At 37.1% G+C, this 12,037-nt stretch overlaps 1 protein-coding gene across 4 annotated transcripts in view; it reads right to left on the minus strand.

Moving 5' to 3' along the window:
* The window catches only part of pio (zona pellucida domain-containing protein piopio), a 163,174-nt gene that overhangs the window by 81,439 nt on the left and 69,698 nt on the right, over window positions 1-12,037 (minus strand). Inside the window, exon 1 of one of the 4 annotated variants that reach the window (XM_073989698.1) lies at window positions 3,094-3,320. The exons of 2 other annotated variants lie outside the window; for them this stretch is intronic. The gene's annotated coding sequence lies outside the window, so the exon portion shown is untranslated. Of the gene's footprint in view, window positions 1-3,093; window positions 3,321-12,037 lie in introns of those variants that run through there. One more of the 4 variants, XM_073989699.1, reaches the window with a different exon arrangement.

Genomic DNA, 12,037 nt, shown 5'->3' on the forward strand with positions numbered 1-12,037 from the left:
AAGGTTTGAGCCCCAAACTTTCCTATCGAGGAAGGTTTGAGCCCCAAACTTTCCTATAGAGGAATGTTTGAGCCCCAAAGTTTCCTATAGAGGAAGGTTTGAGCCTCAAACTTTCCTATAGAGGAAGGTTTGAGCCTTAAACTTTCCTATAGAGGAAGGTTTGAGCCTTAAACTTTCCTATAGAGGAAGGTTTGAGCCTCAAACTTTCCCATAGAGGAAGGTTTGAGCCCCAAACTTTCCTATAGAGGAAGGTTTGAGCCTCAAAATTTCCTATAGAGAAAGGTTTGAGCCTCAAAATTTCCTATAGAGAAAGGTTTGAGCCTCAAACTTTCCTATAGAGAAAGGTTTGAGCCTCAAACTTTCCTATAGAGAAAGGTTTGAGCCTCAAACTTTCATATAGAGGAAGGTTTGAGCCTCAAACTTTCCTATCGATGATGGTTTGAGCCTCAAACTTTCCTATCGAGGAAGGTTTGAGCCTCAAACTTTCCTATCGAGGAAGGTTTGAGCCTCAAACTTTCCTATCGAGGAAGGTTTGAGCCTCAAACTTTCCTATCGAGGAAGGTTTGAGCCTCAAACTTTCCTATCGAGGAAGGTTTGAGCCTCAAACATTCCTATCGAGGAAGGTTTGAGCCTCAAACATTCCTATCAAGAAAGGTTTGAGCCTCAAACATTCCTATCAAGAAAGGTTTGAGCCTCAAACATTCCTATCAAGAAAGGTTTGAGCCTCAAACTTTCCTATAGAGGAAGGTTTGAGCCTCAAACTTTCCTATCGAGGAAGGTTTGAGCCTCAAACTTTCCTATCGAGGAAGGTTTGAGCCTCAAACTTTCCTATCGAGGAAGGTTTGAGCCTCAAACTCTCCTATCGAGGAAGGTTTGAGCCTCAAACTTTCCTATAGAGGAAGGTTTGAGCTTTAAACATTCCTATAGAGGAAGGTTTGGGCCTCAAACATTCCTATAGAGGAAGGTTTAAGCCTCAAACTTTCCTATAGAGGAAGGTTTAAGCCTCAAACTCTCCTATAGAGGAAGGTTTGAGCCTCAAACATTCCTATAGAAGAAGGTTTGAACCTCAAACTTTCCTATCGAGGAAGGTTTGAGCCTCAAACATTCCTATCGAGGAAGGTTTGAGCCTCAAACATTCCTATCAAGGAAGGTTTGAGCCTCAAACTTTCCTATCGAGGAAGGTTTGAGCCTCAAACTTTCCTATCGAGGAAGGTTTGAGCCTCAAACTTTCCTATCGAGGAAGGTTTGAGCCTCAAACTTTCCTATCGAGGAAGGTTTGAGCCTCAAACTTTCCTATCGAGGAAGGTTTGAGCCTCAAACTTTCCTATCGAGGAAGGTTTGAGCCTCAAACTTTCCTATCGATGATGGTTTAAGCCTCAAACTTTCCTATAGAGGAAGGTTTGAGCCTCAAACATTCCTATAGAAGAAAGTTTGAGCCTCAAACTTTCCTATCGAGGAAGGTTTGAGCCTCAAACTTTCCTATCGAGGAAGGTTTGAGCCTCAAACTTTCCTATCGAGGAAGGTTTGAGCCTCAAACTTTCCTATCGAGGAAGGTTTGAGCCTCAAACATTCCTATCGAGGAAGGTTTGAGCCTCAAACTTTCCTATCGATGAAGGTTTGAGCCTCAAACTTTCCTATCGAGGAAAATTTGAGCCTCAGACTTTCCTATCGAGGAAGGTTTGAGCCTCAAACTTTCCTATCGAGGAAGGTCTGAGCCTCAAACTTTCCTATAGAGGAAGGTTTAAGCCTCAAACTTTCCTATAGAGGAAGGTTTGAGCCTCAAACAGTTTTCTATAGAGGAAGGTTTAGCCTCAAACTTTCGTATAGAGGATGGTTTGAGGAATGTGTGAGCCTAAAACATTCCTATAAAGCAATAAAACCTTCTTAAAATCTTCAATAAAACCTTCACAATTTTGATAGAATATTCCTAAAATATTTAAGAGATTTTGATTTTAGATATTTTTACATGTATTCTTATATAGAATGCCTTTAATTTTCATGGGATTTCCGCTCCCTATAACTAAAACAAAGGTGACACTCTATAATGACTGTTTTATCTTTGCATTCCCATGATGATCGCATCCGTCATGCATTCTCATTCAATGACACAATCACTTGACGACAAACTCAAGCATTTCAATCGTACACATAACCGCACAAACAGCTGAGCAACATTCTATTGAACAATAGCCAAGAAGCTAAAAACATAATTTTCACTCTGTCATCAATGCAGCTCAGTTAATACGCATTGTGGTAATAAATTTTTGGAGGTGTATAAAGAAAGCATTCAAAGAAAAATATTACATCAAAATCACTCGCCACGTTCTTATCACAACACAGCACTTATGTACGTATAGATAGGTGTATATGTATGCATGGGACGAAGAAGGTGTGTAACGGTAGCTGGCTTATTTTGTCATTACAATCTTTAAATCGTAATTGATTCCAATTGTTGTTAATGACCATTAATGGGAGTTATCATCATCTTGGCCATCAAACATCATTGTTAGATGTAAAGAATGCAGCAGCTACCGCTATAGCGCGTTCATAACCAATAATCCCTTATCTGAAGATCTTTTTGTGTGTTTTGTTTTTCTTTCTCTTCGGTTTAAGAATGACTTGAAGGTAATGGATCTTGTAGAGGGGTTTGTTGGGTAGTTGTTGTTGCCTTTCCACCTGCAAATGATAACTACAATGGCATACACATGGAATTGCCTTCATATTTGGGTCATGTTTTTACGAGTTAGTCTCTCTCCCTCTCTCCTTCTCACTCTTTGCATCTATCTTCTTTTTAGGAAGATAGCAAGAGAATAAAAAATGGAAGTCGCATCGTGGGCTTGAACACGCATACAAAACACTTGTTGAGGCCACGTTTCAATGCTTGATTACAATTCGGTTTTTCATTAGCTGTTGTTGTTGTTGTGGTTCGAAGTTATTGATCATAACAATTGATAGTTACGCTTAGCTGTTTTGTAGCGTGTTTACTGTGAGGTTCTTTGGGTTATGTATTTTGTTGTTATTTTGTTCTATTTGTTGTCATTCTTCTTCTATGTGTACTTAAGAATTTAGGTGAAATAACTGACAAATACTTACCTACGCTTTATCTGTTAGGCTCCCAAATACCTTCCAAAAACACTATCAGCTATCTGTCTGTCATTCAGCTAATACTGAGTGACAGTGATGTTGATGTTCAATATTTGCCTTGCAAAACTTTACTAAATTACGCGCATTGCTTCTAATTGCAAAACCACATATAGAGAATGCAGAAAAAAGGCAACAAATAACAAACTTTAAATACAGCTTAACGCCATTCTAATAACAAATGTGTAGTTTGTATTAAATGAAGCTTTTAAAAAGCTGATACCCTACAGAAGGAAATATGGGAAGCAAAAGAAATGATAATCCAAAAATTTTCTAGGGAACCTTTTTTATTAAAGAAAATGTATGAACGTTGATCCTTTCTGAAACCCAAGAAGTAAAGAATTAGAACTATTTGTGTTGAAATTGAAAGATGTTAATCAAATTATTTGGGGAGAAATAGTGGCATTTACAAGGTTCCACTCTAGATCGTATACGAACAGATCGTTCACTTTGATAACAAAGTTTCTGGAAATTTACACACAACACCGTGTTGCTAAGGAAGAGCGTATCAAGGGCAACTCACAGGCTAGAGTGATGATCTCTTCTTGAGGATGGTGGTTCAACTTGGTAGGTAATATGATGAAAACGTAATCGTATTTGGTGTGGAAATAGGGAGATTACGAATATTAACATGTGGCGAGAATAGTTCTACATCGCAGTCAAGCTATTCAAGCACTAGACTTGCAGAAGAGATGAATGCTACTTCAATTTCGAGTAGTGAGGACAATTCAATTTCGAGTACTATATAACATCCCTTAACCATTCTCTCTCCGAAGCCAGCGGGTAAACCCAGGCACTTTCAGGCACTAGGCTTGCAGACGAGTTGAGTTATACTTCGATTTCGAGTATTGAGAACATCACAACCCTCCAGTACAGAAGTTGTAGACTATATAACAATAGCCCCAATTGGGCGCCATCACTTAACCTTTCTCTTTCCGAAGCCAGTAGGGAAACACATGAACTTTCAGGCACTAGACTTGCAAAAGAGAAGGACTCTATTTCGGTTTCGAGTTCTGAGGACAGTACAACACTCCAGTACAGAAGTAGTACATTATATAATAGTCTCAGTTGGGCGCTATCACTCGACCTTTTTCTCTCCAAAGCAAGTGGGGAGACCCAGGAATTTTCAGGTACTATACTTGCAGAAGAGAAAAATTCTACTTCGATTTCGAGTACTCAGGACAGCACAACAGTTCAGTGCAGAAGTGGTAGACTATATAAGAATAGCCTGAGTTGGGCGCTATCGGTTAACCTTTCTCTCTCCGAAGCGAGTGAAGAGATCCAGTTACTTTCTAGACTTCCAGAAGAGAAGTATTCTACTTCAATTTCGAGTACTGAGGTCAGCACTCCAGTAAAGAAGTAATAGACTATAAAACATTAGACTCAGCTGCAGCAGCAGATGGCACCCGAGCCATCACTTAACCTTTCTCTTTCCGAAGCCCGTGAAGAAACGAACAGACTTTCAGGCACTAGACTTGCAGAAGAGAAGAACTCTACTTCAATTTCGAGTACGGAGGACAGTAGGACAAAAGTCTCAGTTGGGCGCCATCTATTAACCTTTCTATCTTCCACTTTGTTACGTTGAAAGAGATTAAGAAACCTTCTCTTCACACACGAAACCCATCTTTAAAAACATAATCAATTATTCTGTAATTTCCTAGTGGAAGAACTTTGGCTGCTTTTCTCGATAAGGGGCTTTCAATAATGTAAAGCTTGAATCCATTTATACCACTCTCCTCCATCCTAGTGGAATGAATTTATAAGATTTTGAAAAACAAGATCATCAATTCGTCCACGTGAGAGCATAAGGTACTACTTCCAAAGGGCTGCGTCAATTCTGATCACCGAAGCAATTAAAAGCAACCCTCAGGCTACTTTGAAAGTGTTCCTGAATATCCAACCTTTGCATATCCTGGTCCAGTTTCAATCAGCGAAGAGGGCCTTTAGACTCCAAGAGAGGAGAGTTTCACGGTTAGGATAGGTATAGGTCTTAAACTTAATTGATAGTCCTCAGTCTGCTTTGAAAGTGATCTTGGATTTTTTTAAAACGTGAAGACGATCATTAGACTCCGAGAGTCGGGAGTCAGGACACGCGTAAGTCTTAAACATAATTGATAGCTCTCAGGTTGCTTAAATGTGATCCTGGATATCCAATCTCTGGACATACTGCTTAAGTTTCAAGCGGCAAAGACGGTCTTTAGACTCCGAGAGTCTAAAGGCAAAGGTCTTATGCATAATTGACAATCAGCTTGAATCGAGCGACATGTGATTTTTTGCCCACCTCTTATAGTTTTGACTCACCCTAAGTCCCAATTTACATTGGGCGAGTTTACTTGCGGCAATTGTCACTTTGTAGGAGAGAGAGGTGAGGCATATGGTAACCCTTTGCCTCTCAGCACCCTCTCTCACCTACAAACTGACAATTGCCGCAAGTAAACTCGCCTAATGTAAATTGGGACTAAGTGTCTATTGCAAAAATCCATTAACCAAACACTTATATAAGCTTAACGACGGCATAGAGATCGTAATATATGTGGATGATTGTACCATCACGTGTCCTATCGTCGATAACTTATGTGATAGGTTATATGTCTGCATAGCTGACTTTGTGCATTTCTTCTATCTGTTGAAAATATCCAACCCTAAATCCACTGCCCTACTGTTCACCCCTGGTCGCGGAAATGAGGCTGCCCTCTGAACATATTGGTCGATGGTGCTCTGATTCCGACCACTAACTACCCCAAGATATTGGGTGTAACGTTCGACAGGATGTTTAAGTCGTCCGCGCAAGCCACATGTATTTGCGACAAGATCAGAAGTAGGAACAATCTTCTCAAATCGCTGGCCGAAGCTGACAAAGAAACCTTGTTGATCTCTCATAAAGCAATAGGCTGGTCTGTGGTAGGCTATGCGGCGTAAGTGTGGTATGCCAATGTTAACGCTACGCAGTGGAAAGAAAATCTAACCTGGCAGAATGTCGTACCTGCTTGGGTGTTACCTTCGTGAGCATCCATGACACGATATAGTGGACAGGCATCTCCACACAGGCATGTCAAATGATCTGGAGAGAGCTCCTAAGGTCATAAGATGCAGCTGCGTATGTTGTACAAGTTACAGTGTGAATGCCGTAGCTTCCCACATCCATCGCAGCATAAGAACGGCAGCTGCCAAAGCAAATACGAGTGGTTTTAGCCCAGCTAAGATGCGGACGATGCAGCCGCCTAAATTCATATTGGGCCGAAAATGATGGCACGATACCCAACACATGTCCTGCATGTGGATTGGGACTGCACGACACGCTACATTTGTTTAGCTGCCCAGGTAACCCCTCTCACCTCCCTCCTGATTCTTTATGGACGCAGCCAGTCTAGGTTGTAGGATTTTTGGACATACTTGCGTTGCTACAACAACAACAGAATCACCCCTAAATTTTATTCATATTCACCACCCAATTTTAACAAGCAATAACCATTAATACTTTTCTTTATCGTCTTCAAATCTGCACAGGATGAACACAATGCACCAAAGGGCTCCTAGTTAAGCGGTCTCTCTTTTTTTATATGGCTGTGTATCCTTAAATCTAACCGAAATTCATCTTAAGGCTACTCTATCTGGATGTGTCATTACATGTTAGTTCGCCACGTTGGGCGCCACTTAAGTTTCCTCTCACTTTTTATACCCTCCACCATATGGAGGGTATAATTAAATTTGTCATTCCGTTTGTAACACATCGACATATTCGTTGGAGGCCCTATAAAGTATATATATTATTGATCAGCATAAAATTCTATGTCGATTTGACCATGTCCATCCGTCCGTCCGTCTGTCTGTCTGTTGAAATCAAGATACAGCTCGCAATTTTAAAGATGGAGAGTATTTGGTACAGAAGTTTTTATTACTTGCAGGATGGTTGGTATTGAAAATGGGATATATCGTTTTGATATAGCCCCCATAGAACGGTACCTCCCGATTTTCGGTATTTTTAAGGTTTTAGCTTCATTATCCTACCAAAATGGCTGAAATTTGGTACGTAGTCTTCTTTAGGGGCATAAAATTTTCCCCCAGAATTTTGTCGGTATCGGTCCACACCTTCATATAGCCCCCATAGAACGGTACCTCCCGATTTTCGGTATTTTTAAGGTTTTAGCTTCATTATCCTACCAAAATGGCTGAAATTTGGTACGTAGTCTTCTTTAGGGGTATAAAACTTTCCCCCAGAATTTTGTCGGTATCGGTTCACACCTTCATATAGCCCCCATAGAACGGTACCTCCCGATTTTCGGTATTTTGAAGGTTTTAGCTTCATTATCACACCGAAATGTCTGAAATTTTGTACTTAGTCTACGTTGGTGGTATAAAACTTTCCCCCAGAACTTTGTTGGTTTCGGTCTATGCCTTCATATAGCCCCCATAGAACGGTACCTCCCGATTTTCGGTATTTTGAACGTTGTGGCCTCAATATTCCACCGAAATGGCTGAAATTTGGTATTTAGACTTCGTTGGGGGTACTCAAACTTCTAGAACTAGAAGACAACATCTAGATTTGGGTAGTAACGGAATACCTAGTTCCTCCACCAAAAAAAAACGAGACTTTTTATGTATCAATTCGAAAGATCAGAACTACCGTTTTGGAAACACGAAAACACAAAAGAACGGCGATTTTAAGGATTCATTCTATTATATCGGTTTGGAAAGTATTTAGAAGGACCGAAGAACGAAAATTATATCTGTGTCGGAACTTTTTGGAACTAGATTTCCCCAACTCTTTTGTCTTCCATAATATTTCCGATTTAACATCTAAAATATTTGATAGAAATCCTAACTTTTTTGATATATTTTTAGTACACTTCTCTAGTGTAGTGCTAAACATGTTTCGTCTATGCCACTCTCAAATTCCTGTATTCGCAACTAAATGTCAGTCAGTGTTTTGTTTTTATTTTGTGTCTAATTTTCTCTCATTCGATGTTCATCATTGCAAATCGCATTTTAAAACAAAAATCGTTAAACAATAAATTGCAATAAATTAAAAAAACCGAATACTGATTGAGTGGAGACTTGAAAAATAATGAAAAAAGCTAAAATTCAACACAAAATGACGTAATCATGCAATATTAACGCCAACTCATAGCTTAGAGAATAGTTGTTTGCAGTGTTGTTGATGTACTTATACACTTTGCGTACTTATATGGCTTAACTATTGCATGGAGGAAAGCTTCAAAATGCTTGCTGGAGATGCGCGCCAAAGAAAAGCTAAGTAAAGAAAATAATTATAAGAAGATGTGCTAACCAATGTCATTATGTATTAACTTCCAGTATAAAGTAAACTGCGAATACCTAATATGGGCTCATTGTAATAGCTGTTCCACATTTTGTGAGCATTTTCTATGAGATAGAATTTTAGCACCGAATATTAAAATAAAGTACAGAAATTAAATTGAAATTTTTAGAAACCAAAGAGGGCAAGTCTTTGACAAATAGACATACATACATACATCAAATAGACATACACAAAATCAAAACTTTACAGGGGAAGCAAAAACGCTATAACATTAAAAACTGTTTTATGGAATATAATTCTTATGAGGGCGAATATTCGGGATATTATCAATCCTATACGAATGGGAGTAATAAATGAAACCAAAACAGCGGAAATGCTTGGTTTTGGGATCCGTCATTACAACAAAATCTGCAATATTATCCCATTATCCGAAATGCCATTTCTTGAATAGGATCGTTTTTTTGAACGTAGAAGCTTGAAATTTTGCCAGAGCATGTATTTGAACTTTATGTATCAGATCCCATCAAAAAACGAATTTCGATTTGCGTGTGGGTTTCGTCTTCGGGCATTTTTGGTGACGATATGTACAACAATAGTTTGGCATGACTTTCAGCATTTAGCATTAGATTCTATAACATTGTTGGAAGTTATAATTTATTTAAATTGTTGTAAATGTTAATCAGGCACCTCTTGTAATTTGTTGCCATATTTGTGTTAATTGGCAATAATATTTGTGCCCCCTCCAATCATAAATACTCAATTATTTCTAGAATAACCTTGAAAAATGGAGATGTTTTCCACAGCTTTTAATAAGAACAATAACAACAATCCATCACATTGACTAGCTAAACAACATCTACAATAACAATTGCACTTAAATCGATGCGCTTCAATGATTTTTTCATGATTTGCAATTTTTTTTTCGTTTTGGCCCAACATGTTTTAACTGAAACTTGACGTACCTCCATTTAAACTCACACATCTCCCATTAACCCTTTTATAATGTGTAAATAATGTCTTTAATTTTTTATGGTCTCTTCTAGGCTTCCACATAAAAACCCTATTGTCTTAAATAATCTCTGTTTTTAGGGGGAGCGGGGGTTAATATCATCATAGCTACTTAGCATTGTTATGTCATTTAGTTGCGCGTCCAGTGAAAGTATCAACACTAAGCCGTTGTGACGGGAGAAGTGTACAAGTGTTAACCAACTGGTCGGTCGGTCAGTCGGTGTTAAAGGTTAAAACGTTTTGTTCAAAAGTCTTTAGCAAAATGACGGAAGTAGTGCCGCTTTAAATTGAGTGTGGTCAGTTGATTGATGTGATTATTTTGATACAATGTAAGTACAATGACAGAGGGAGAGAGGAGAAGAAGTTTTGTTGATCATCAAAAGGTAAGGAAAGACATTGCAATTAATTAAACATGTTCAAAATTTAGCAAATCTTTCCTTAGTACAGGCTTGTGGCTAAATAAAAACCAATGAGAGATGACAATATACAAAAAGGAAACTAATTATAACGCTATCAGCCCAATAATGTATCATATTGAAATATTGTAAGCTGGTCCCACGTTGGGCGCCATTTGATTGCGATAAAAATATTATATCATAATATTAGTACGAGTTATTCCGGCCTTTGGAAAAGCATAGCTGAGTGTTACAAGCGATGTTCGCAGTCTGTATTTACTAGAATATCCAGTAGATATGTTGGGTTCCCGCAGATCTCTAGGATCTCTAGACTGGTCAAGCGAATTTTTGGCGCTTTAAAAGTATCAGAAACAACATTCACACATATGCATAAAAAACTTGAGCTTAGGCGTTATGTTTGTCATCCAGTTCTCTTACCCGGCGCGACCGTCTGCGGATTGGGGGAGGTGGATGGTACTAAACGTGGGAAATCACTTTTAACATGCCCCGTCTTGGGTAAAGTGGTCACCTACCTTTGAAAATCTTGAGTTCTGATCTTTGTCTTTGAGAAAAAAATCTTTAAAATCAACGTTTGAAGCTCTGACGGTCTTTAAAAACATCTTAAAAAACCAAGTTCGAAGCTCTGACGGTCTTTGAAAAAAATCTTTCAAAAACCCAGGCTTGAAGCTCTGACGGTCTTTGAAAAAAAAAAAAAATTTTAAAAACTATGATAGTCTTTGAGAAAAAATCATTAAAAAAATCCATGTTTGAAGCTCCGATTGTCCTTGTTTAAAAATGTTTTTCAAAAATCCAAGTTCGAAGCTCTGGTTGTCTTTGAAAAAAATTCTTTACAAAATCCACGTTTGAAATTTCGATTGTCTTTGAAAAAAAAACAATCTTTAAAAAATCCAAGTCTGAAGCTCTGATTGCATTTGAAAAAAAAAAAACATTTCTTTAAAAAAATCCTCGTCTTTGAAAAAAAAAATAGTTTAAAAAATATACGTTTGAAGTTTTGATTGTCTTTGAAAAAAAAAATTCTTAAAAAACTCCACGTTTGAAGCTCTGACCGTCTTTGTAAAAAATTCTTTAAAGCTCTGAAAATTCTTCTTAAAGAAAAAATTCTTTGAAGCTCTGAAAATTTTTCTTAAAGAAAAAATTCTTTGAAGTTGTGATTATCTTTGAGAAAAAATCTTTAAAAACAATCCACGTTTGAAGCTCTGATTGTTTTTGTGAAAATCTTCTTTAAAAATCCACGTTTGCAGCTCTGAAAATTCTTCTTTGAGAAAAAATCTTTAAAAAATCTAAGTTTGAAGCTCTGATTGTCTTTGTTAAAAATCTTTAAAAATTAACATTTGAAGCCTTGATGTCCTTGATAAGGAAATCTTTAAAAAATCCACATTTGAAACTCCGATTGTCTTTGAAAAAAAAAATCTTTAAAAAATCCAAGTTTGAAGCTCTGATTGCCTTTGAATTTTTTTTTTTAAATCCAAGGTTGAAGCTCTGATTGTCTTTGAAAAAAATATTTTAAAAATATAAGTTTGAAGCTCTGATTGCCTTTAATTTTTTTTTTTAAATCCACGTTTGAAGCTCTGATTGTCTTTGAAAAAGTCTTTAAAAAAATCCACGTTTGAAGCTTTGATTGCCTTTAATTTTTTTTTTAAATCCACGTTTGAAGCTCTGATTGTCTTTGAAAAAGTCTTTAAAAAAATCCACGTTTGAAGCTTTGATTGCCTTTGTGATAAAGATTATTTAAAAAATCCACGTTTGAAGCTTTGATTTTCTTTGTGAAAAAAATTATTTAAAAAATCCACGTTTGAAGCTTTGACTGTCTTTGTGAAAAAAAAAATATTTAAAAAATCCAAGTTTGAAGCGTTGATTGTCTTTGTGAAAAAAAAACAATATTTAAAAAATCCACGTTTGAAGCTTTGATTGTCTTTGTGAAAAAATTATTTAAAAAATCCAAGTTTGAAGCTTTGATTGTCTTTGTGAAAAAAAAATATTTAATATTGTCTTTGTGAAAAAAATTATTTAAAAAATCCACGTTTGAAGCTTTGATTGTCTTTGTGAAAAAAATATTTAATATTGTCTTTGTGAAAAAATTATTTAAAAAATCCACGTTTGAAGCTTTGATTGTCTTTGTGAAAAAAATATTTAATATTGTCTTTGTGGAAAGAATTATTTAAAAAATCCACGTTTGAAGCTTGATTGTCTTTGT

Source organism: Musca autumnalis, unplaced genomic scaffold (genome assembly GCF_047663935.1).
Source record: "Musca autumnalis isolate F117 unplaced genomic scaffold, ASM4766393v1 scaffold_5, whole genome shotgun sequence".
Taxonomy (NCBI): Eukaryota; Metazoa; Arthropoda; class Insecta; order Diptera; family Muscidae; genus Musca; species Musca autumnalis.